Here is a 27,083-nt window from a genome sequence, read left to right as displayed (position 1 = left end):
TTGAGAATAAATATGAGATTAAAAGAATAGAATGAAAGTCACTGAAAATTTACATGTGCTTTGGAGCAAACTATTCACCTAAAGCCCATTTTAGTTCCAGCAGATGTTTTAAGTTGCTCGGTAAAAGTAGCATATTGTGTGTGAATATGTTCCTTTATGCCTGGGTCTATCTAGAAAAATATCTGAACCATCTTGCTAAATTCTGTATTTGCAATGTGTCAGTTCTAAATAAAATTCTGTATTTTACATGAAAACATTCTTTTTTTAAAAAAATTGCTTTTATTTTTTTTAAATACACAACAGCGGAATGCATAACAATCCTTATTACACATAGAGAGCACAATTCTTCATATCTTAGTATATAAAGTATGTTCACGCCAGTTCATGTCTTTATACGTGTAGTTTGTTTTTTTTTTTGCATTACAATTCTTATTATACAATATACCACAAATTTTCATATCTCTGTTTGTATATAAAGTATGTTGATACCCAATTTGTGTCCTCATACATGTTTTTGGATAATGATAACCATCACATTCCACCATCCTTGCTAACCCCCTGCCCCCTCCCTTTCCCTCCCACTTAAAGTAACTTTTTAGGTGTTTGTAATGAGAAGGAGAAAATGTAAATCACTCATGATCCCAACATTCAGAAATAACATATTTTTTACATTTGGGACTACACAATCTCTGTCTTTTTTAAAGTATATATTTTATATGGTAAGCAGTTTTGGGATTTGCTTTTTAAAAAAAAAAACACAGCAACAATACCCTGTGAATCTGTTTCTATGTCATTAAATATTTTCCTATACTATTATATTTTGAGAATGTATAGCTTTTATTATATGTAGTTTCCAACATTATTTTTTATTTCTATGCAGTCAGATGTTAATATGTTTTCATTATTTGGCAGTTCACAAGAATAATAATCAGTGTTATCAATATTAAAAACTTATTTGTTAATGTGAAACATACCATAGCATCACATAGTATTCACATGTTTGTGAGACCACCACCTTCCTCTAGTTCCGGAACATTTCTATCACTCCGAAGTGAACACCCTTGCCCACTGATGCATTTCCTTTCCTGGCCCCAGGCGCTCTCCATTATTATTTCCTTCCCCTGCAAAACTAAACTCTTAGGCCTGCTTCAAGGCCCTGATTAGCCTTCTAAATTCCTGCCTATGCCCTTTGTCAATTACATCTACTTCTCAATTCCTGTCCATTTATTATTCATACCCAAGTCAGTTTTTGCTTCATTTATGAAAACTCCTACCAACTGAGCCTGATTGATCTCTCTTCTGAAAACTCTTAGCACACATGTCTGCACTGTTCATTTGGCCCAGTTTTCATCTTATCTTGTAATGCCAATTCAGTAGCATGTGTTGCCCATAAATTATATTGCAAACAGTTTGAATTTTGCTAGATTGGTGTTTTATCTATTTTATGTCCCCTGATGATTATCTTAGAAAATGGCACAACAGGAATGCACAAAAATTCTAGTCATAATAAATTACAGCTCAGTTTTTTTTCTTCTTAATAGACCTTAGCATAATGTTTAGCGCATACTAAGTCCTAACAAATATTTGCAGATTGATGTTAACGTATTTATACTTTTATGTAATTCTCTCCCTTTAGCTCTCAAATTCTTTAAAACTAACAGTAAAAAGTACTGCATGTATTCTTATTTATATGACTTTATTTATGAGGCTCCTGTTCATTTTTGGATACTGAGATTTATTGAACAAAGGAGTGTTCAACATATGTAAATGTTTATATTTTTCCATTTTTAAATTAATTTTTTTATACAAAATGAGTGTTCAGTTGTTTGTTCTTAGCCTTCATTTTTCTATACTTGATGCTTGTTTGTACATGCTAGATTCTAAATGTAGGATTCTAAAATATAGGATTGTGATTTTACTTTTGTTTTCATAATGGTGTTAGTAGCTAATAACTCCAGAGAACATTCCACAGTACTTTTTAATCCAGTTTTTCTCTTATAGCTAAGAGCCTATTTTACTAGAGATATAAATTATATGATTTGTCCCTAAGCACATTTGCCTTGCACTGTGTCCATATCGACTGGCCTCAGTAAGTAGAATTCATGTTTCCATAGAAACTAGAATAATAAATTGATATTACTGTGCCTAGAGTTACATTGTTCCAAGAAGACATTTGCAAATAGCAAAAGAATGTGAATTTGTATGCTAAGTAATCTCAATTTTTACTTTTTAAAATATAGGTATTTTTGAAAAGCTACACTTCATTCTAAGGAAACCCGTCTATCTCAGTGCATCTGATGAAATATTCGTAACTAGAATTTGATTTTCACTCCTTATTCTTCTATTATATGGTTCCATGGAAACTAAATGGAAAAGAAGTGCAATGAGGTTAAGATTCGGAGCTCAATCTCTTCTGCTGTACTTCCATATATGTCTGATAGACTTCTTTATGGCACAAGGACCACTATTTATTTTTATTGTTCCTGTAATCAGTGACTAGGTTGAGCTTAATTTTATTGACACTTCTTTTAAAAAACAATTCAGACTGATTTCAGAAGAGAAATCTTTTCCATCAGAGAGTACTAAACTATGCCAAGTGGCATCCTTTGAGGAATGCACGTTACCAGAGTGGCAACAAGGAATTTGCTCGAGCAGTTCCTATAGTGATTGCAAACTGGCTCCCTTCCCAGCTCTTAACAATTTCAGCATGGATTTTTCTTGATTGACCATCAGTCCTCAGCATCTCTGAACACATACGTTATACGCACCCTCCCTACGCTTGCATAAACACACTTGGCCAGACATAAGATAAACAAACAAAAAAGTCTTATTAAACTCAAGGAACAGCTTACACAGAGCAATTTAATCCTTTCTGCATAAATAAGGTTTTTATTCTGTATACTGTTTTGGAATATGGAAAGCCTCTAAATCTTGATTTTTAACTTTTAGAAAGCGTAGTTGAGTGTTGAATGTGTTTAGTGGTTCAGATATTCCAGATCATCCCACAGATTCAGTGTAGTCTAAAACATATTGCCAGATTAATCTTCTAAAAGTAATCGGTGTCTGTCACTTCCAGGTTCAAGAGTTGTTGGATTATTTATACATTAATTTCATATTGGGACATTGACTATGTGTTAGGCTGAGTGTCAGAAACCTCCCTGACGAAATCCCTGTACCTATTCTGCCTCATGAACCACATCTTTATCCTGACATGTTCATCTTTAATAACACACATTTGGCCATCTTACCTTCCTGCTTAAAACTTTTCAATGAAGTCTCATTGTAATGTGCATTTAGTTCAAAGTCTTTATCACAGGTCACAAAGTGTAAAGTGGCTCCTGTATCCCTTCAGCCTCACTCTCTTTCTATTCTACTTCTTACCCACTGTGCTCCAGCCACACTGGCTGCCTTTCTGTGCTAGTTGAGGCCAGGATCCTTCTTGTCTGAGGCTTTGCACTGAGGGCCTTTGCAGTTCTCTCTGTCTGGAACATCCAGTTCCTTGTACTTTGCTAAGGTGCCCTCCCATCCATCATGTCATATTGTAAATGTCACTCCTCATAGTTTTCCCCAACCACTCTATGTATATAGGTCTTCCTGGTAACTCTTTTGTTATACTCTTTTCCTTATGGCACATTCATAGTTTTAAGTATATATTTATTTGCTTTCTTTATTATTTTCTGTTTCCCCTCTAGAGAATTATGTCAGGATGGCATTTATAGAGAGTTGAGTCTGAAGTTTCTGTCTGATTGAAGAACATGTGTAGTGTGACTGAGGATTTGAGGAAGATGAAAGATTTTGGCCAGATGGTCTTAGAAAGATTTTAAGTTCTTAGGATAATTTTGGGGTGAGGCTGTGGGTATAAGAGGCCAGAGTCAAGTGAGATGAAGTGAGGGTTGGTTGCTAGATTGAAGTGTGTGCCGCTTTCATTAGGCACTTGGTACACAAGTCTCTTTTCATGCTCTCCTGTGGCCCATGCTTGTCTCTACAAGCTCCTTTTCCCCCACAAAATAGAACAAAACTCAAAACTCAACACATTGTTTGACTTATTGTTTCTAATTTTCTAGAAAGGCTGTTTGGGAGTCTCCTACTATGGCCATGTCTTCTTCTTCATTGTCTCCAACCCCACCATCCTCTGTCAGCTGTCTATACCCTGAACATGGACAGAGTTCTGCGTGGCTCTCTTTGTACTTCACTGTGTTGTATCCTTTCTCCCATAGTTCTTATTTTCCCAACTAGACTTAAGCACCTAGAGGGCACAGTTGTTCCTTGTGGGTCTGTGTGATATCATTTCCCGGTGAAGTGTGTTAGATAGGAATGACATGGGAAAACACTTGATGATGAAGAGTGAGAAATTTTTCTCATGTATAGCTGCCAAATAGAAACCAGCTACACAACGCGTTTGAAATGCTGGAAGGTGCTAATATTTTACTATTTATGAAGTTACTTATTTGATTACTTTGTGTATAAAATGATTATGTTGCCTCTTATTTCAGTGAGAAACTTATGGAGAGAGATATGTTAGACCCCTGAATAGCACAGTGGAATATTCAAGACTAATTTTTTTTTGTTGTTCTGAAATATTGACAAATAGTGTCTTAATTTCTATGCCTGGTTTCCTGTATCACTTTGTCTTGTCATATGAACTGTCAGAATGATTCATATATAAAAAAATTATTTATCATGGTCAGCCAATGATACTTTTGTTTATTTTAAATTTTAGATAAAACAAAGTAATTGATTTTTAAAAAGTTAAATTCAAAGAGTACTACACACAAAGTAATCTTTATAGGTTAAAATATTGTATCATGAGGCTTAATTATCAACATTTGTTATTGAATCTTAGATGTACAGAAGTTGATAAGTGTTTTGCTCAGTAAGACACAAGACTAGCAGAGAGTATGTTTTAATAGGTAAGTATTACCTGGAGAGTAGCTAGGTACGTAGAATTTGGGATTTCCTGCTGTTGCCAGAAAGCAGCACAGAGACATGGCAAATGGCAAGACAGAAAACTAAAACAACCATAACCAGTTTGATTTCCTCATTTGCAGTATTTTATTAAACTTATTCATCCAGCAGATGTTTGTTCAGTGCCTGTTCTGTTTTGTTGGAGGCCAGAGATAATTACAAAGGGGATGAGACAAGCAGTCATCCGCCCTTGTGGTGCTTAATGTCATCTTCATTATGCAATTGAGATGTGATTCTCTGGCACTTAGCTCTCTTGTCTTGTGCATGTTTGAGTCATATGCCCTGTGAGTTCTTCCTGGCGGATTGATAATATAGATATAAGTTGGTAGCAGTTTGGTGTGTATTTTTATAGTTAGATGTTTGCACATGTGACTTGTGTCCTAGAAATATTCAGAAAGTGGTTAGAGAGATTAAGAGGCTACTCTGATTTCTCAGTTCATCAATGAGATAGCTATTTGGAAAAAAACCTGATACAATTATTTAAGCCTGTGGCTTCAAGATAAAACTTAGGCACAGTTTGTGAGTATCTTTCCTCAAACAGAGAATTCACAGAGAGATATCTGGTAGTTTGCATGGGCTAACAGGACTCTTCTCCTAGTTCTTTTATTTCTCTCTGCCTTTTCTAATTCATCCCAGGCTCTTGAGGGGTTTTAATTAGATTATTTCTTCTCAAAGTCATCTTACAGATGATTCATTTGGTTACCAAACTATCCCTTGACTTACCTGTGTTCTCATATTTTCTCCTTGACTTTTTGGTGTTGTAGGAGACGTTGTAAGTATCTGTTCAGAGCCTCTGTGATGACTAACAACACACTGAAGATAAGTATGATATTAAGATAAAAAGTAGCTGCGTTATTTTTTTTCTCTTTTATTCTTATGATGTCAGTTCTGAGAGTCTGTGGGAAATAATAGGTATTGAACTCAGACCATTGGTGTGTCTGAGATATTACTTTGAAGTCAAATACAAAGTGCTTCTTTTTTTAGGTCAGAGTCTATGTTTAATATGAGAGCACTGGATTAATTTGCAGATAGGTTAAGATTGTATGAAACCTTGAAAACCTAAGTATGGGGTCTCCTAGTTGGATGACGGAGTAAAACATATATATAATTCTTTGATTCCTTCTGTAGGATAAAGCATATCTTCTTACCTTGGCAGGAATATTAACCTTATCAGGTGAATTCATATATGGTCAGTCATTTCCCAGTACTGACAAAAGTGTCCTAGTTAATGTGACTTAGTTCTATTATTTAATTCACAAAACAAATATTTCCTTTTGATACCATACATCCATATTTTAAAAACAAACATGTTTATTGAAAAATGTTATCATAGCATTTAACTTCAAGTTTGCCTTAAAAATTATTTAGCTATTCATCTTTATAGACTTATTGTTTCTTAAAAGTAGCTAAAACTGCTATTATTCTTTTTGTGGTTTTTTGAGATATCATTTTACTTTAGATTCTCTGAAAAACTCTGTATGGTTTACTGATTATTTTTGGTTTTGTTTTTCGGGAAAAGCATATATTTCAGGATACAGTTCTGCAGAGATAATGGAGAACATCTAAATGTGGAAAGCAGTAAGACTGTAGAATGCTCAAAGGGGCTTGAAATCCAAGGGCTGGAGAAAGTTGTCACATTTTCTTTGCCATGTATTTTGCCTCATTCTACACTATCTATTAATTTGATTTTTTTCTTTTTCCTTTAGTTATTGCTAAGTCATTTTGTGTCCAGAGCATATAAGAACTCTCAGGACAACTCTTAGGGCGCATCTAGCTTTCAGTGTTGGTGATAAAAGCCAAAGTGGATCCTGAAATCCACCTTTAAAAACAAAAAACAAAAAACAAAGTAGAGTGAGAGATTTGGAGAGAAAAAAACGAGTACATGTAAAATGAATTGAATATTTCCAGAAAATGAAAATGATTTCAACAGTATGAAGTTAGGACTGAAACAGGGGAGGGCAAGAGGGAAGTTCAGATTGAAGACCCAACATATACTAGGGCCCCACACATGGTAGGTAACTGCTGTACCACTGAGCTGTACCACCCCTGTCCCTTTGTGATATCAATCGGGAACACCAATGAAAAATGGTATAATAGGAAAAGACAGATTGTTAAATAATTGTACTTACTACTGCAATAGTGGCCATGAAAGAAAAGGCACCTTGTGCTAGAGAAATTAAAAGAGCATGTTAACCCAGTCCAAGCTGATAGGAAAAGTTCTCTTGAGGAAATGGTGCTTAACTACACAAGCCACCTGCCATTTTTATAAAACCCCTGATTTCTGTTCCTTAGTGTCCTTTTCAAAATACTTTTATATCTGATAACTTATATACTCTATTATAAGGAGATATGAGTAAGAATATATACCTGTTCTTAATTAAAACACAAACAGGAAGCTATTGAAAATACCCAGGGAACCTACATAAATGGCTGAGTATGAAATAAAATAAGTAACTTGGGCTGGGGATATAGCTCAGTTGGTAGAGTGCTTGCCTTGTATGCACAAGGCCTTGGGTTCAATTGGCAGCACAACAAAAATAAAAAATAAATAAATAAATAATTTGTTTATTAAAAAAAGTAACTTTTGACTCTTAAACTGATTCTCTTCTGCCAACTTTAGTGAATGTATGTTTTTCCCCATTTAAAGGGTCATTGAAAAGAAACCCTTGAACTATGCTTATAGGCATTCAGTAAGAAATTCTCAGTGAAGAATGTCAACATAACCAAAACTAGTAAAATGTTACTGTCTTTATCAGAATATTAACTGACTTTGCTCTACAAAGCTGTCAAAAGAGAACAGTTGGTGAAGAGGTGAGGTAGAGATATATATAGTATAAAAACTTCTAGATATGATAAGTTAGGATAAAATTTGTCATTCAATGCACCTCTTATTAGAGATTTTCAGGCTAAAATCAACTCAGTTCATGGGAATTGTCATCAACCAAGAGAAAGTCTCTTTCTCTTCTTTCCATTTCTATCAAAGCTATCACTCAATAAAAGTTATACTTGAGCCAGGCTCAGTGGCACATACCTGTAATCCCAGTGGCAAGGCAGACTGAGGCAGGAGGTTCTCAAGTTCAAGGCTAGCCTAAGCAATTTAGTGAGATCTTGTCTTAAAATAAAAAAATAAAAACGGGCTGGGGAATGTAGCTTAATGATAAAGTGCCTCTGGGTACCCTAGTACCACCCCCCCAAAGTTATACTCATTATAGGAAATGTTAATTATAGTTTATAACTTTTGCCATTTGTAGTTTATTCTGGCTGAAAATGAGTTTAATTTGGCTTGTTTAGTGTATTTTTAAATAATTTTAAAATATTAAGACAACAATGGAAGGAAAGGCTTGCTTCATTAAAGTTTAAATGTTAGACTGGTCTATTCTTTTAGTCAATGTGGAATTGTAACTTGCTTAATTGCAGAATTAATACATAATTGGTTGAAATTGCCTTTCTGGGAAATGTTGGAAAGTTGGTATAGTAGAATATCTATTGTTACAAGAGTCAAATAACTTAAATTTGAGACCAACTTCTTATCAAGTGACCTTAGGAATATCATTTAAATTATTTAAGCCTCAGTTTTCTTATCCGTAAAGAGAGAATAGAAACACATGTCAAAGGGCTAGAGGTAATATTTATAAAATCACTTTTGAAATTGCAAATATTTAAACACATATGGGGTTGACAATTTGCGAAAGGCATTTGTAATGCATGCAAACGTTGGAATTTTATCAGTAGTCTAAATTTAATTTCTAGAATTTTAGAGGTCTTTTCTGTGTCAGAACTAGGCAACAACTTCTCAGGATAATTGCACTGAATGAGCTCTAGTTTGAACTAACAGGATATCTCCATACATAGTTTGGAAAAATAAAGCTAGATATTTTCTATAGAAAAATTTGTTTCTCTGTTAGAGACTTTGGTGCCACACAGTGGGTTATGTTTAAAAAAGTAAGGTGCTTGTATTATAATTTTTATGATTTTTTACAGGAATAACACAGAAGAAAGAAGTATACTTGTTTTGGAGATTGGATATATAATTTATTCATGTATATTCTGGATAGTGTTTTTGAAAATTGCTTCTTGCCCCTGTACTTTTTCCCATTCTTATCTACTAATGAGCTTGATTTGTCTAATACTGAATTGTATAAGAATATATTCTGTGTGTGGGGGGGATAGTGGTAGGAAAGACGGTGGAATGAGATGGACATCATTACTCTAAGTACATGTATGAAAACACAAATGGTGTGTGACTCTGTGTTCAACTAGAGATGTGAAAAATTGTGTGCTATTTGTGTAATATGAATTGAATTGCATTTCATATATTAATAATTAAAATAAATAAAATTAAAAATTAAAAAATATATATTCTAAAACCCCACAAGTACCCTTTAATATATTTGGTTCAATTCAAAATCAGTTTACCCACTTAGATATATATGAAAGATTAATTGTGCATTGTTTTAAAGAGTGTCCTAAACTGAGTATATTATAGTTAATTTTATATATATGATTATTTCATGGACAGTTTGTCCAAATGAAGAATTACAAGTTCCTTTCTAGGCCTTGAAGGTTTACTACCAAGTTATGTAACTTTATGATTATTAGTAATTAGTTTGACACTAAATTCCCTTTCCATTTTTGAATTTTACTAGTGAAATCATGGTGACAAAATGAAGCTTATCTCATTTCACTCATTTATCTGTATGAGGAAGCTGAGTGACAGAACATACAGGTATCATTGCTGTCAGGATTTTAAATCTGATTTATAAGCAGCTAGGCTTGGACTGTTGATGGCCTGATTTATTTTGGGAATTATCAAACATTTAATGTATAATTCTTTCCAAGTGGGGAAATGATTTGTTATTTTATAGTAGTATAAAAAATGAATCCACTGGTCTGAGAGGATAGATTTGACCAAAATTTTACCATTGGTTTAATAGTCATGCCTTTTTATAATTAAAAGAATAGTGATAACCAATTACGGGGAAAAAGGTAATGTATCAGTATTCAAGTAGAGGAAACTTCTCTAACATTGGATATGGATGGTTCCAGGGGAAGACTTATGTGTAAATAGGTTGTAAACTCCTTCCCTCATTGAGTAAGTCTCTCAGTATTTTTTTTTTTTTAACAGAAAAAGAAATGGGAAGATCTTAGAGTTTGTATGATTTGGCTTCAGAAATCTTTTCAAAAAGAGATGAAAAAGAGTTAGAGTACCTGGAGGGAAACAGAGAAAGCCATTATATGTGTGGACTTGTCTACTTTTGGTGCAGGTGGAAACTCTTTGAAGGCTTGCCAGTTTCTAAAATAGAAATTCCAGGGAGAAGTGGAGCCAAAGGTAACCAACGTCATGGCAGACGATCTCTACTCTTTCAAAGTGATCAGTGGGACATTATTTAAAGAGAAGTGATCACAAGTCCAAAAAGCGATCAGGTCCTTGTGGTGTGAGGTGAGAGATATAGAACTGAGTGAGGAAGGGAATCAGGCTTAATTTTAAAGGCTTAATGTTTACCCTCAAAGATCTTGCAAAGACATTTCCCATTCAGCTCACTCATTCAGCAGGTGTTTATTAGGCATGTACAGTTTGCCAGACACTTTTCTGGGTGAGGACTACAGTAGTGCAAACTCCAGTTTGTACCCCAAAGGAGTTGATGTTGTTCAGAGGGAAACAGATGATGAATTACGAGGCCTAATGGTGATATGCACTTAGAAGAAAACGGAACTAAGGTCAGAGAGAGTTTAAGTAGGCAAGTGCCTTTAATATATTTGGTTCCCCTTCATTTATTCATTCATCTATGCATCTGTTCATATACTAATTTAATGTCAGAATTTTCTGTTTCAAACAGGAGAGATGGCTTTTCAGGCTTTAGGGAGTCATGTAATGGTTGGTATGAATTGAGATCTGATTTTCCTATTAAACAAACATTGAATGAAGTTAAGATTCCTTGCTAGATCACAAAAATCCCCTTCAGCCATTGTTAAAATATGACTGTGGCACTGATAGGAGACAGCATTCTGGTTGTTGGGAGAAAAAGAAACCAAGACATAGCAGAGAAAACAGGAAAGAAATCTACCTGGATGCTTGGCAGCCATCCTGTGGGCATATTTATAAATAAGCTATTTTGGTTTCACAGTCTTCTCTAGACTTCCAGCACCCTAGACTTGTCTTACACTGCCCTTGTCGGCCCCTGCTCCCCAGTGGTTTTAGCCTTAGAAAGTGTTCTTCTGTATGTTCCAACATTTTCTTTACCTTGAGTTCTTCCTCTGTTACCATCTGAGGGGAGCAGCAGTTTGATTGAACTGCTTCTCTTAAATGGATGAGATGCATCATGTGAGCAGAGGTGTAGCTTGAACAAAGAAAGGGACTTGTGTTTTCTAAAGAGGACACTTGAGTCATTAATTGATTAAAAAAAAAAAACTGTGGTTTTAAGCTGCCTATCACAGCTAAGTGTAGATAGAAGGTAGAGGAACAGTTGGGGCAGGAGACCATCAGGTTGGGAGGGTCCACACTGCCTTTCAGTCTTTTTTCCAGGTAGGGTAACACAGCCTTGGTTTTCAACTTTCCCTTCTTATGAAAAAAAAAGCAACAACAAAAAACCCATACAATAAAAAACTCTGGAGTTTTCTTCTGTGATAGCTTCTATCCCAATAAAGGAAGAGAGACAGAGCAGGTGCCGAAGGTATTTTGTAAGTTGGGTGTTGGTGACTGGTAGTGAGGATAGAGTGTGTGCTACTCTGGTAGGTAGCCTGGCCTGCCAGGATGTTTAGGTGCAGAGCCAGTAACAATGACCAAAACAACAATGGTATTGATAATTATGTTCACTAAGTATGCTAGAACTTACATGTACACTTTCCACATCATTCAGCCCTTACCACAGTCCTGTGAGGTGCACAGTAACAACATTCACCAATAAAGAAAGCAGGATGCTGGAAGGTTATGGCATCTGCCTGAGATTACACACCTAACAAGTAGAGCTGGGATTCAAATCAGCTTTGTTTGATACTGAAGTCCTTTTCTCCTTCTACCTTTTATCAGAGAAATAAGTGATGACTCAGAGGATCTACTTTCTTGTTACTCTTGAGCTGTGCTAACTCAGGATATAACTAAGTGGCTTCTGTTGTCCTGTACGCCCTAGGCAGATGGACCAGGGCACAGAGAAGAAAGATTGACAGCGAAAGTTCTGGGTGAGTGACTTTTCCCATGTTACCAAACTCAAAGATGTGCTCAGAGGTCTGCTTGTAGCTCAGATTCCAGAACACCAATAAGCCTCTGAGCCCCTGGTTCTTGGGCTGTGTCTTGGACTTGCTGGAAACTGGGTTCATTCCCTCTCTTGAGTATTTATAGTAGAAACATGAGCAATGAATTAGTGCATTGTGGTGACAACCCCATTGGTCCTTTTCATGCTTGGTACTAACAGGGCTGATCTTTGCAGATTTTAGAGAAAGTTTTATCTGGTGTTCACACCATTTAGCTATTTTTTTTGTGTTCCTTCTATGTGAGGACAGTTTCACTAATTGTTTGATTTTATCCCTTATAAAAATACCTAATGAGAAACCTGTGGTTTTAGTGTTTTTGTTATTCTTAGGGCTCCTGACAGACCTTTGGTTGTGGTTGAATAACCAGTTATTCAGGTATTTCAACAATTGTCTGCTTAATTTTTTTTCCCTTCTTTTTGAAGGAGTTGGGGAATAACAGTGCTGCCCCAGTTGCTATATTGTAATGTGGAATGATTGGATTTTTTCAATTGAAAACTCCTTGTGGATGTGGCAACAGGATTTACCTTTGGCAGCAAACCTGCCAGCTATTCTTGGGTTTTCCAGTATTTCCAAGTTGGCCAATTCTTTTCTTTTCTTTTTATTATGTTTTTATTAGTGAATTATAATTAAACATAACAGTGGGGTTCACTGTGACATTCATACATGCACATAATATAATTTGATCCATTTCTTTCCCTAGTATTTTTACTTTTCCTCCTTCCATTCCCTAAACCCCTTTCTCAACTCTACTGGTCTCTCTCTCTCTCTCTCTCTCTCTCTCTCTCTCTCTCTCTCTCTTTCTCTTGGTGTCTTATAATTATACATAAATGTGGGATTCATTATGCTTGATTCACACATGCCTATTTGGTCAATTTCATTCTGCAGTTCCTCCCTCTTCCCTTCCTTCCTCCCCTCAGTCAGTTCTTTTGTTCCATATGTGATATGAGGTATTGGATGCAGCATTCTTTTTTATTAAAATATATTTAGTTTTCAGTGGACCTTTATTTATTTATATGTGGTGCTGAGAATCGAACCTAGTGCCTCACACATACTAGACAAGAGCTCTACCACTGAGCCACAACTCCAGCCCCAAGATGCAGCATTCTTTATATTGTGTCATCCAGATATGCATGTTTTAGCAAAGTCCAAAGCTGAAGGAATAGAATGATTCACTGTGGTGGATTTGCATACAGTTTTTGCTATGTCCTCTATTATCAAGAATGATTCTTCTACAAATATACTGTTGCATCAGAAACTTCATCACCATTGAAGGCCAAAAGAATATGTGGACAGAGCTCAAGGGCAGGAATCTAGATGGCCCATACATGATTCCTTCTGTGCTACTATCTAGAAATGTAACCTTTTGATAAATTTGTTTATTTTATGGAATTTTGTTTCCTAGTTTGTAATAAAAGCTATTATTAAGATGTCTTTAAGGGTACAGTTTAGGTCTCACATTCTATAATCCAAGACTGAAATAAAATAGAATGTAAAGAAGTATATTCTAGGAGTGAGGAAGACTCTCCCTTTATTTTGTCAGTTTATGTTTCATGTGATAATGAACATAAATGTTTATCATTGTTGTTATCTTCTTGCTGTTTTGCACCTTAGTAGATGGTATCCTCCTTTATTTCTTATGAATTCTTTTTGACTTAAAGTCTGTGTGGTCTGATATTATTATAGGTTCATTTGCCCTTTTTTTGATTACTATTTTCTCCATTCTTTCACTCTCAGTCTACTTCTGTCTTTGTGTCTAATGGGAGTTTCTTTGTACATAGCATCTCCTTCGATCACGGTTCTATTCATTCTGCCAGTCTCTGTGTTTTTGATTGGAGAGTTTAATCTATATACATTGAAAGAATTTACTGATAAGGAGGGAATGAATTTGTCATTTTTGTTTTCTTTGTGCCATGAAAGTTTTCTCTCCACATTTTAAATGTCTTCCTTTGTGTTTACTTGAATTTTTTCAAAAATAGTGAAACATTTAAATTAGTTCCTAATTTCCTTTCATGTATATTGTATAGCGATTTTCTTTGTGGTTACCTTGAGAGCTGCATTTAATATCTTAAAGTTCTACCATAATAATTTGCATTTATATTAACTTAACTTCAGTATCAAACAGAAACTCTGACCCTTTATCAGCTCTGTCCCACTCTTTTTCGTTGTTGAAGTTACATAATTACATCTTTATGCCCTGTTCACTCCAAAACATACACACTAACCATCCCTTTGAATGATTAGTCTCTTAAATTATGTAGAAAACAAAATGTAGATTTATAAACCAAAATAAAAATAATATTAGCTTTTAGACTACTTCATTTACCATTTTAATCTCTTTAATTAGATTGAAAATTTTAAAACAAAAGAGTTATAAATTGTTGTTACAATAATGCTAGATTTTAAGATTGCTCATATATTTATCTTTACTGAGGCCTTTTTCTCATGGCTTTAATTTACTGTTTATTATACATTCATTGTACCCTGCAGGTCTACGTTGAACAGTTCTTGAAGGGCAGATATACTAGTAACAAAATCTCTGCTTCTGTTATATCTTGATGTCTCCCTTGCTTTTTTTGGAGGGTGGGGTGCTATCAGAGATTGAACCCAGGGGCACTCTACCACTGAGCAACATCCTCAGCTTTTTTTTGTATTTTATTTAGAGACAGGATCTTGCTGAGTTGCTCAGGGTCTTGCTAAATTGCTGAAGCTGCCTTTGAACTCATGATCCTCCTGCCTCAGCCTCCTGAGCCACTGGGATTACAGGTGTGTGCCACATAGGATTCTTTTTTCTTTTTTAGTTGTAGATGGACAACACCTTTATTTGTTTATCTTCATGTGGTGCTGAGGCTCGAACACAGTGCCTTACATATGCTAGGTGAGTGCTTTACTACTGAGCCACAGTCCCAGTCCCCATAGGATTCTTGAGTGATATATATTTTTTTCCACTTTGAGTGTATTGACCTTTTTTTTTTCCTTTGTTACTGTGATGGATCCCAGAATCTGCATTCTCTGCAAGCTCTCTACTACTGAAATGTATCCGCCGCCCCCCCCCTTTTATTTTTTAGTTTGAGACAGGGTCTCACTAATTGTCCAGGCTGACCTTGAACTTGTGATCCTTCTGCCTCAGCCTCTTGAGTTGCTGAGATTACAGGCATGTGTCATGCATCTGGCTTGGCTTCCAAACTTTCTGATAACAAATCTGCTGCTAATAATCTTTTTGAGTGTCCTTTGTATGTTAAGAGTAGCTTCTCCCTTACTACTTACAAGATTGCCTCTTTTTCTTTGGTTTTCAAAAGTTTCATTATAATGTGTGTGTGTCTTTTTGAGTTCATTTAACTTAGAGTTTGTTAAGCTTCTTGGATGTTTATAGTTCTGTCTTTCATCAAATTTGGGGTTTTCAACTATTATTTCTTCAAATAGTCTCTCTGCCCATTTTTCTTCTCCTTTTGAGACTCTAATGCATATATTGATCTACTTAGTCCATATGTTGGTCTACTTGATGAGCTCCTTTAATCTTAATTCACTTTTCTTCAGTCTTTTTCTTTATATTCATCATACTTGATGATTTCATTGTTCTATCTTAAAGTTTGCTGATTCTTCATCTTTAGGAAAGTTGTTTTAAAGCCTTTGTCTAGTAGACCTTCCATAATGTCTTTTTTTAGGGACAGTTTCTGCTGAATAATTTTTTTCTCTTTAAATAGATCATACTTTCCTGTTTCTTTGTATCCTTTGTGACTTTGTTGTTGTTGAAAATTGGGCATTTGAATCTAATGATGTGATGGTGGTGAAAATTGGGTAAATCAGATTCGCTCCTTCCCCCAGGGGCTAGTGGTTTTTTTCTTTTTCTTTTTTTCCTTTTAATTGCTGTAGCTTGACTTTGTACCAAGGATCAGCCTTAGGTGTAAGCTTAAGATCTTAGATTTCTTCTAAGCCTACATCTTTTCCTGGGCGTGCACAATTACTTTCTAATTTTCTCCATATGTGCAATCACTTTTGAATGTCCTACTTTTTCATGTCTGCCTCTCAAAGGGGAAAAATGTCAAGATGGGAGTTCTGGTTATATAAATCCCCTGACATTCACTTCAGCTAGAGGAAGAGAGACTTGCACCAAGGGGAGAGATGCAGCAGTGGCCACCCACCTCTCTGCACTTTTTGATCAGAAGCAGCAATTAATATCAGAGCATAGGTTCCTAATATTTATCATAGGGTCCTTTCTGTCCACCCGAGCTCCTTGAAGTACAAGTTGTTCTGGAACATATATATGGCTGCCTGACACAGGGCTGGAAATGGCAGATGAGTAGTTGCTACTGTACTAAGATCTGAAGTTGACAAATTTAAACCCAAACTGATCTGAAGCCTTCAATATACTCCAGAGTTCCAAAATAGTTACCTCAGACACCTTCTGCCAGTGTAATTGTTGTCTAGGTGGAAGAGAGATTCTTGTTACTTTCTCCCCCATCATCTTCCCAGAATCCTAAAGAGAGGGAAGGAGGGAGGAGGAGGGGGGGAGGGGGAGGAAGAGAGAGAGAGAGAGAGAGAGAGAGAGAGAGAGAGAGAGAGAGAGAATAGGAGATGGTTTAAAGCTCAGTTAATTGGTTACAATATCTTAAAAACACCTTCTCTTCCTTTAAGAGCATGCATAGGAATTTAGTGGGGCCTTCAGACTTGACAGTGGAAGCATGAATCCTACACTAGGCAGCTGGTAATTCAGAGGATTGTGGTTTAAGATACCTATTTAAGATACCTTTTTAAAGAATAACTAAATCCTCTTGCTAGTTTATTACATGGAATATATGACCAGAGTCCCTAAAAGAATAGATAGCTGAGACCTTATTGAGCTTACAAACAATTTCAAGTGATTTCTTTTATTGCAGTTTTTTTTTTTGGCCTTATTATTGCTTTTGATATTTGTGCTTGACAATTAATGTCCTCAGTGGATCCTATTTGTTTTAAGATTTCCTTTAATACTTAATTGTGATGTCCAGGGAAAGAAATCTACACTTATCACTTATTTGTGGTTGTCAAAAAAGAATGTCAGGGTTATAAATGGCCAAATTAGATAAGATTTCGTGAGTCAGAAATTTTTATCTCTTTCATTTAACCAGCTATGTGATATGTTGTTAAGCATTTATGGATCTTATTTTTCCCAACTATATATCACCCCAACTCGTGATGGTGATTAATGAGGTAATATAAGCAGTGTCCTCCTCGTAGTTCTTGGGACAATGGTTAGAATGAAGGGAGGGTTTGATTGTGATTAAATTTTGCCTGGCACATTTCTGCCTGGGCAGGTGTGGAAGAGGCCAGTAATATTAAATGTGAGCCCTTTGCAGTCACAGAAACTGCTGAGGTGGAAAAATGATTCAGGCTGGGACAATTAGATTATCTTTCTTAAGGATTTGGGTCTTGATCCTGCAACTGGTCTTGATATGAAGGTGGAACGGTGCAAAATGTTTAAATTTGAGAGCTTTAGGGTGGCCGCTTTTCTCCATCATGAGGCTTCATTAACATGGCTTGATTCTCTTTCAGTTCCATCCCATGTTCAGTCCATCAGCAAAGTTTTCAGTTCTACTTTCATAATTCATCCCAACTTTAACTCCTCCTCAGTTTTACCACTCCTTGGTTCTTGACACTGCCACCCTTACCCACTAGTCTCTTGACTAGCTGACCTCTCTACTTCTGTCTGTGGCCTATGGTCTCTTCTCTTTTTAGCAATTGGAATGATCCTTCCAAAGTGTGTTCTCAAATGTCCTTGATCTATTATAAACCTTCCCAATATCTTCTCATCTCACTCTTAGTAAATGCCAAATACCCTTAAGATGGCCCATGAAGTCATGTATGATCCAGCCCGTGGTTATCTCTCTGTCGTCTGTGATGTTTTTTCTTTTTTCTTCTAGCGCTGTAGGGTATTCAAGCATGTATGCCTCCAAACTTTGGCACTCACCCTTTGCTCAGGGTGTCTTTCTCTTGGATGTTGCAAAATATGAAACTTTATTGGCTATGTATAAAGCATATATAGCATATTTACTTTATTTCTAGGTGATTTTTGGTTTTGTATTTTACTATTTAAAATCCAGTCACATTGTACAGTTGATGTCTACATTTCATATGGCAAAATAAGCTCTTGAAATGTTATTGAATAGCTTTATCAGCATCCCATTATAGATCGTAAAATTTCAGCAAGGTATTGTGCATACAGGTAACTAACACATGCTAGGCAAACGCTCTACACTGGATGTTAGCCACAACCCTGGCCCCCTATTTACTCATATTTTTAGAATTTCCCTCTTATTTTTGCTCTCATTGTCTTGAGTTTAGAATTTATCTAAATATTTTCCAAATGTTGAACTTCAATGAAAAAGAAAAAAGAAGCGTGCAACTTTTTAAAAAGTATATTTTATACCTGAATAAGCCTTTCTGGTAATAGTTATTTTGAAAGTGTGCTTACAGATGGGAAATACATTAAACATGCATGAATTTTATTTCTAATATGGCATAACTCCTTAATATTTAGGATAAGTAGACATTTAGTTAGCCTCTGAATAGTTTAGTTATTTTCCCCTTTAACTTAAGCTTTTTTTTCTTTACAGACCATTTACGTTTCGGTATCAGTGAACAACTTTATGTATCTTAGGTGAGAAAATATTTATATTTTTTAGAAGTATAAATGCTATCCAGTCATTGTGGAAAATGTGAAGGACACAGAAAAGCCTTGAGGTGTCTTCCTTGTTTATTCTCCCTTCTTCATTAAACAACAGCAGCAATCACAGTTAGGCTGACATGCTCCCCTCTCCACCCCCCAGAAATGTGCTTGGTGTTTATGGAAGATCATCTGAACAAAAAGGAGGTGCCTTTTTTCCTTTTATTTTCCTCCCTCTTTCTTACCAGAATGGATATGTGAAGGGAGAGTTCCTCAGCCACATTGGATCAAGATAGCAAGGAATGAACTTGAAGGAGCCTGGGTCATGGGTAAATTTGCAAAGTCTTTATTCCAGTTCTGGGCTACCCACTTCCAGACCTTTTTCAATAATGTGATATACAAATAAACTTCAGTCTTGTTTAAGCTACTGTTACTTGCAGGATATCCTGTTATCCTGCTATATAAGGATAAAAGTTGCTTTCCTTCTTCCAGTTTTTACTCATATCTGTGTATCTGATACACATACATGTGAATACTATACCCATAATCCCATACAGAGCTGAAGTCTTGTATTGTATTTATAAATGGCTAGCTCAATAATAAATGTGTTGCTTTTCTATATCATTGTTTTTATTTTTATTTATATTTAAAGTTGTAGGTGGACACAATACCTTATTTTTATGTGTTGCTGGTTTAGAGGTCACACTTTGACAACCATTGGATCAAAGAACCAGAAGTTAGAAATTTACTAGTGAGGACATAGAAGATCTTAAAAACAATTAGCAGGGCTGGGGATGTGGCTCAAGCGGTAGTGCGCTCGCCTAGCATGCGTGCGGCCCGGGTTCGATCCTCAGCACCACATACAAACTAAGATGTTGTAACTAAGGTGTAACTTTTCCAGCCTACCAAGGACAATTTTTAGGCTGTGTATTCTGTCCTTTGCTGCTTTGGTCTGGAGCATCTAGTTTCCTCCTTGCACTTAAATTTTGTTTTATATTTCTAGAGTTACCATCACAGAAATCCACAAACTGAGTGGCCTAAACAACAGAAATTCCAAGATCGAGGCAGGGTTGATTTCTTAGATGGGCCACTTTGTCTTTGTATCTTTACATGCTCTTTCCTGTGTACTTCTTTCTATGTTGTGACCTCTTTTACAAGGACATCAGTCATATTGGATTAGAACCTATGCATTCGACCTCATTCATCATCATTACCTCTTGAAATCCCCAAATCCAAATTCAGCCACATACTGAGGTATATGGAGTTAGGACTTATGAATCGCGGGGCATACAATGTGGTTAATAACACCTTGTTTCTCTGAATGGCCCTTTCTGTGACCTGCTTGGGACTCTCAGTCTTACTTTCCCTGTTTCACCATGTTTGTTGTCTGTTTTGATGACCTTTATTGTTCAAAGTCTTGAGTAGTCATTCCTTCCTCCCCATACCTTCCCTTTCCCATAGCCAATCCTCTGTCTAGTCCATCATTGAGAAAAAAAAGAGGTACAGAAAGACTGTTTCCATACCTGTCAGCTCACAATCTTGTGGACATGTCAGTTTGGTTTGGTTTTGGAAGACAATGTGGTTCAAAGATAGGCAATTAGTATACTGAAAAAAAGATTATTTTATTATATGTTAAAGAAATAATTTGTCAGAGTAATAAAATATTTATATGTTGTATATATCAAAATAGCATGTCATCCAAATAGCTAAACAAGACAAACAGAATTATAAGGAAAAACAGACAGATCTACAATAGGAATGCATGAATTTTTAACACACTTGCTCAGTAATTGGTAGATGAAACCAGTGTTTTTCAGACTTTATCATGCATCACAGTCACTTAGAAGACTTGTGAAAACAGACTTCTGAGGGAACTCCCCTCAGACTTCTGAGGGTTTCTGACTCCATAGGTCTGTTGTGGGGCTTAATGATTTCTATTTCCAGCAATTTCTCAGATGGTTCTGATGCTGCTGGTTTAGAGACAACCATTGGATCAAAGAATCAGAAATTAGAAATTTACTAGTGAGGACATAGAAGATCTTAAAAACAATTAGCAAACTTTATCTAATTGGACACATGTAGATCCCTGAACCCAGTAACTAGATAACAAACTGCATATTTGAGTATGTCGTGGATATTTACCAGGGGAGCAATTATGTGGCATAAAGCTAATTAAGTAAGTACCAAATGTTGATGTCATACAGGCAACATTTGTGATCAACTGTACAATTAAATAAAAATCCAATAGCAAAAAGCTAACTAAAAAAAATCCTTTATATGTCTAGAAATCACATTAACAAAACCTTATACTTCTAAGTAACTTCATGATGGGTTTATATGAGTCCTCAATTCTACCCTGTAATATTTATTTGCTTAAGAAACAAGAGATTTACAGCTCATATGGCACAATGTTAAGATTGGAGAAATTTGGATGGTGGTTCCAAGGATATTTGTTTTATTCTAGTCTGCAGGTTTATATATTAAAATAAGAAAAAAGATAAGCAATTTAGAGCCCTATAGTCACATATACACACTTTACGTAGGAGGGTGAAATAGAGGCATTTTCCTTTATCTAAGGGACCAGAAAATTTGCCACCCACAAAGCCTATCTGAAAGAGAATTATAAAATCAGAAAAACCTCAGAATCCATTTCACTTCTCAAAGGATTCTTAGGTTTCTTCTTATAAAAACTAGTATGTGGATATAGAGTTTTGTGCTCTGCTGGGAAATCCATATAGTTTTTAAAAGCCAGAAGCAATGTGAGAACAGACAGCATTTTCTTAAAATTGGTGTCCTGAGAAGGTAAATTTGGCACACTCAAGATTAGTCAGAGAAGCTTTTAGTTACAATGCTTGAAATTCAGTCAAATCTTTCTGAAATGTAGATGTGTGTGCCATAATAATTACAGTTAGAAAAACTTAATCTTACTGATGATCAAGAATCAGTGTTTCAGTTATGAATAGTCACATGAATTACCATTAGTGTATGTATTACTGTAAATAATGACAATATTTTATTTTACTTATATAAGCTCTAGGGATAAAATGTAGACTTCAGTATAAATTTATGCTTGAAAAAGCCATAGATTATAAGTGCCCATTAAAAATAAATATTTTCTGCTACTCCATTTCATCATAATTTGTCATTCTTGAAAGTAGGTTTTTAGTCACTCAAGGGTTTATACAAATGAATTTGATTACCTCTCTACTTTTACAGTATTAAATATTAAACTTCTTTACACACACAAGCTGAATAAACATGCCTGGCAGTAATAGCTAATATTTATCAGAAAACAGTTGATTGAAAGTGCAATGATTTATGTATTATGAACCCAGTTACATTTTATCAAGGTATCTGTAAGAAAACAGGGAGGCCTAATATTATTTTTTGTTTTTGTTTGTTATTTTTGGAAAATATTTAATCTTGAATTCTTAAAAAAAAACCCTATGAGAAGGAAAAGTACTTAGTTGCCTTTCCCTTTGTTTAACTAGTATATTTATTGGAATTATCTATAGTGTGAAAGTGCATGATCTCTTTTTTTCAGTTTTTAGGGTCATTTAAGGTAGGAGCTCTTTGCCTACAATTGGACTTAATACTTCTCCAGGCTCCTCAAGCCGGTGCAAGGAGCTAGATACAGCTGTTTTAACTGCATTTACAACCCAGAAGCCAAGCTAACCTGGTGATGGGCCTATGGCTGTGACCTTATCATGGTCTTAAAATACTTCCTGGCATCACATGGCCTGCCCTTTCTTCCTGTAACTTCCTTCCAGATGCATTTCATTCCAGTCTTGTCCAGTTCACCCAGCTTTGGCCTTCCCACCTATAGGCCTTTTGGTTGGCCCTGGGCCAAGTGTGTTGCATTGCTAACCTCAAAGGGCCTTCAATACCTCCACCCCCTCCTCTTACCTAAAGGTTGGGTCCTCTGAGGAGGCTGGTCTTCCTGATGGGATTCTCTCCAGAGGAAACTGTCTTTCTGTGGCTTCTGACGATGAGAGTGAGAAGGAGGAGTAGACAAACCACTTCCAAGGGCTGGCTTCAGGCTGTGGTGCTGTGATTTTCTCAGCAGTTGTAGTTCCAATTGCCTACCATTTGCACCAGCTGCTGCTGCTGCTCCCCTTCCTTAGTGTGGTCTGGAGAACTCTATAGGTATAGTGCTACCGCCTGAGGTTGCCACCTGCCGCCTGCCATCTGAGGATCTCTTTGCCTACAACTGCACTTAATAGTTCCTCGGGCTCCTCAATGCCAGTGACCACTTTTCCCCAACCCTTTAATAAACTCCCCAAGTACCATCCTTCTCCCAGTTATATTAATTTTCCTAGGTCACTGCACTGGCTTCAGATTTCATAGTTCAGATTCTTCAGTGATTCCTCAAGGTTTACCAAACAAAATACCAAAGTCTCAGTCTTGAAAGTCCAGCTGCTGCCCTGCAAATATGCTCCAGTTTACTTTTCAAACATCTTAACTTGATAGCTGGCTGGGTGTGTTTGATATATGCAGCAAACTGCTTTTTGGTAGAAATCCCCACTTTTCTCCAATCTGTTTCAGTTGAGCCTTCCTCTCCTGAGAGAGAGCCTGGCCTAACTGGCACTGCTTCAGTGGACCTTGTCGGGGGTTATCTATCTGGGGAGTTCTCTCTTTCTTCTCATCTCCCATGTCACTTACTTCCTACCTTATTAATGGTATTATACATTTTCATTTTTAATATATTATCTTGAGTTTTATCAGGATAAAAATATGAAAAGAAATCCCAGACTATGGGAAAGATATATTCTTGGTTACAGCTGGATTTTAAAATAATTTGTTCAAAAGCCAAGCTCAGAGGTGGCAAGCCTTTAGAGTCTTGTCAGTGGACCATGAGGAAAGGAATTTTCAAATGAGAAGTGGCAAGTTTTGGAAGAACAACTTGTTTCTTTACATCTATACTGTTAGGCCTGTTGAGGTAATGTGTGCTCCGTTCACCCAATAAAAGGGCTAAAACTAAACCTGTCACATTATTTTTAATTATTCAAGCCAATGAAGGCAGGGAATAGAATATGAAATAGAAAGTATTATTAGTGTCTACCGGCACAACTGAGGTACCAAGTAAAAGCCATGAGGAGTTTTGAGCTTCTCAGTTCCTTTAACTACCTCACTATTTCTATAAAATAGATTCATTTTTCTCAGGGTACTGGAACAGCATTTACAGCATGAGCATTTGACACATTTTTACTTAAGATGACTTGTTAGTTGGTTTTCCTACATTTGTTTGTATTTCTTTGTATGTTGATTTTAATTTATCAGATTGTGAACTCACAAATGGAGAAGAGTAAGTTTGTGCCCTATGGGGGAAAACAAGTCTTAGTTCAGCTGTGTAGTAGAAGGTTGTAATTCAAGGCATTAAACATTGACTCTCGAATTTGCTGCCCAACACTCCACCACCTTTCTCAGTACAATCTTTGACTAATTACTTAACTAGAATGAATCATTTTTCCCCATTCTAAAATGGGGATATTTACTTAATAGTATGTATGAACATTAAGTGAAATAAACCTTGTAAAATGCTTAGCATAGTGCCCAACACATAATAACTGCTTTAGAGATGTTAGTGGTTTAATGTAGTTTGAGCATGCCTAATCTGAAAATCTGACACCCCCAAATCTGAAACTTTTGGAGCACCATCATGATGCCACAAGTGGAAAATTCCCACCTCTGACCTCAACCCTAACAACTTTGAATCCAAACACAGGCATGTTAAAAATATTGTATAAAGTCACCTTCAGGCTATGTGTATAAGAAACATGAAAAAATTTCATGTTTATGCTTGGGTTCATTCCCAGGACATCTCAGTGTGTATATGCAAATATTCCCAAATCCTGAGAAATCCAAAATTCATACCACTTCTGGTCCAAAGCATCTCAGGTAAGGGATACTAAACCTCTATTACGATTGCCATTTTTATAAGCTTCTTAAAAGATAGTATCACTAATATTTAGTTAATAGAAAAAAATCTGAAGGAGAAAAATTATTATTTTATTTGTAATCTATAAACTGGAAAACCAAGTATTAAGTAATTGTGTATGTTTCTGTGATTTCAGGCTAGCTGAATCCAGAATTAATTGTGTGTGATCATTAATGTTAATGAAAAATAATGACTTTATTGGAAAATTAATGAAGCCTGCACTATATGAAAGAAGCTAGACAGAATCATCTTAAAGGAAAATCTGTTTTAAAAAATCAGCCTTTTTTTCAGACAAAACAAGAAATAACTCAGTTAGAAAATGGTATGACTACACAAATTAGACCCTTGGTACAACTATATGTTTGCTCAGATGAATGTGAGTTGCTCCACAAGAGCAATGAACCAGCTTCTGTCTCTAGTAGAACCAGTTTGACAAAACTTTAACTAAAGTGATTTTACTGAGAAACCCTGCTTGACAATATCCATGTAGTTTAAAACAAAGTTGTCTCAACATATAGAATTTAATATTAAAATTCATATAATTACTTTTTAAATACATAGTATGTGAGTGCTGTAGAGATCTACAGAGGGATCTTTCCAGGCAAGGATGACCGACATGTTCTTTAGGACAAGAACTCGCATGGTTTCCTTTGCTTGGTATTTTGCCTAGAGAGGTCTGAATATTTACCTCTTGAGAGCTTTTCTTTTCTTCTCCCTTCCTCCCTCCCTGTTTCATTTTTTCCTTCTTTCCTTTCTTCCTTTCTGAGATTCACTGCTATTTAGTCAGTAATGGGTCTGCTGGATGGAAGACAGAGGAGTAAAAGGGATTCTTTCTAAATATATGAGATTGAAATTGGTTGAATTCTAGGGCTTTTAGATGTAATTTTAGGTCATTTATTTGCTGACTTTTTCTTCTTTTAGGGAATGAATTTCATGCAATAAACTTTCTTCTTAGAACTTCCTTCATAGTGTCCCAGAAATTTTGATATGTTGTATTGGTGTTCTCATTTAACTCTTAAAAAATTTTAAATGTCCTCCTTGATATCTTTTGGAACCCATTGTTCATTCAATAGCATATTATTTAGTCTCCAAGTGTTGGAGTAGCGGTTATTTTTTATTTTATCATTCATTTGTAATTTCATTCCATTGTGGTCTTATAGAATGCAGGGTAGTGTCTCTGCTTTACCAGAATCTCCTAGAACTAATAAATGAATTCAGCAAAGTAGCTGGATATAAAATCAATACCCATAAATCAAAGGCATTTCTGTACATCAGTGACAAATCCTCTGAAAAAGAAACTAGGAAAACCACCCAATTTATGAATGTCTCAAAAAAAAAAAAGCCACTGGGGAATAAAATTAATGAAAGAGGTGAAAGACCTCTACAATGCAAACTACAAACACTAAGGAAAAAAAATTGAATTAGACCTCAGAAGATGGAAAGATCTACCTTGTTCTTGGATAGGCAGAATTAATATTGTCAAAATGACCATACAACCTAAAGCACTATACAGTTTCAATGCAATCCCAATCAAAATCCCAATGACATTCCTCATAGAAATAGAAAAAGCAATTATGAAAGTCATCTGGAAAAATAAGAGACCCAGAATAGCCAAACCAATCCTTAGCAAGAAGAGTGAAGCTGGTAGCATTACTATTCCAGACCTTAAACTATACTACAATTAATAGTAAGAAAAACAGCATGGCATTGGCACCAAAATAGACCTGGAGACCAATGGTATAGAACAGAGGACACAGAGTCTAACCCGCATAACTACAGTTACCTTATATTAGACAAAGGTGCCAAAAAGTACATTGGAGAAAAGATAGCCTCTTCAACAAATGGTGCTGGGAAAACTAGAAATCCACAGGTAACAAAATGAAATTAAATTTCTCTCTCTCACCATGTACAAAATTCAACTCAAAGTGGATCAAGGACCTAGGAATTTAACCAGAGACCTTGCACCAAAGTAGACCCAAATCTCCATCATTTTGTATTAGGCCCCAACTTCCTTCATAAGACTCCTATACCATAAGGATTAAAACCAAGAATCAGTAAATGGGATGGATTCAAACTAAAAAGCTTCTTCTCAGGAAAAGAAACAATCAGTGAGGTGAATACAGAGTCTGCAGAATGTGAGCTAATCTTTAGCACAGGCACATCAGATAGAGAACTAATATCTAGGATATATAAAGCACTCAAAAACCTTAACACCAAAAAAAAAAAAAAAGACAACAACAACAAAAAAACAAATAACCTAATCAATAAATGGGCCAAGGAACTGAACAGACA

At 35.8% G+C, this 27,083-nt stretch overlaps 1 protein-coding gene across 4 annotated transcripts in view; it reads left to right on the top strand.

Moving 5' to 3' along the window:
- Positions 1-27,083, top strand: part of Prkd1 (protein kinase D1) — a 318,052-nt gene that overhangs the window by 63,955 nt on the left and 227,014 nt on the right. The window contains exon 1 of one of the 4 annotated variants that reach the window (XM_026414351.2): positions 12,072-12,141. The exons of the other annotated variants lie outside the window; for them this stretch is intronic. The gene's annotated coding sequence lies outside the window, so the exon portion shown is untranslated. Of the gene's footprint in view, positions 1-12,071; positions 12,142-27,083 lie in introns of those variants that run through there. 4 annotated transcript variants of the gene reach the window in all.

Source organism: Urocitellus parryii, chromosome 6 (genome assembly GCF_045843805.1).
Source record: "Urocitellus parryii isolate mUroPar1 chromosome 6, mUroPar1.hap1, whole genome shotgun sequence".
NCBI lineage: Eukaryota > Metazoa > Chordata > Mammalia > Rodentia > Sciuridae > Urocitellus > Urocitellus parryii.
The sequence above is the reverse complement of the archived record's forward strand: the minus strand, read 5'-3'. Positions and strand labels throughout refer to the sequence as shown.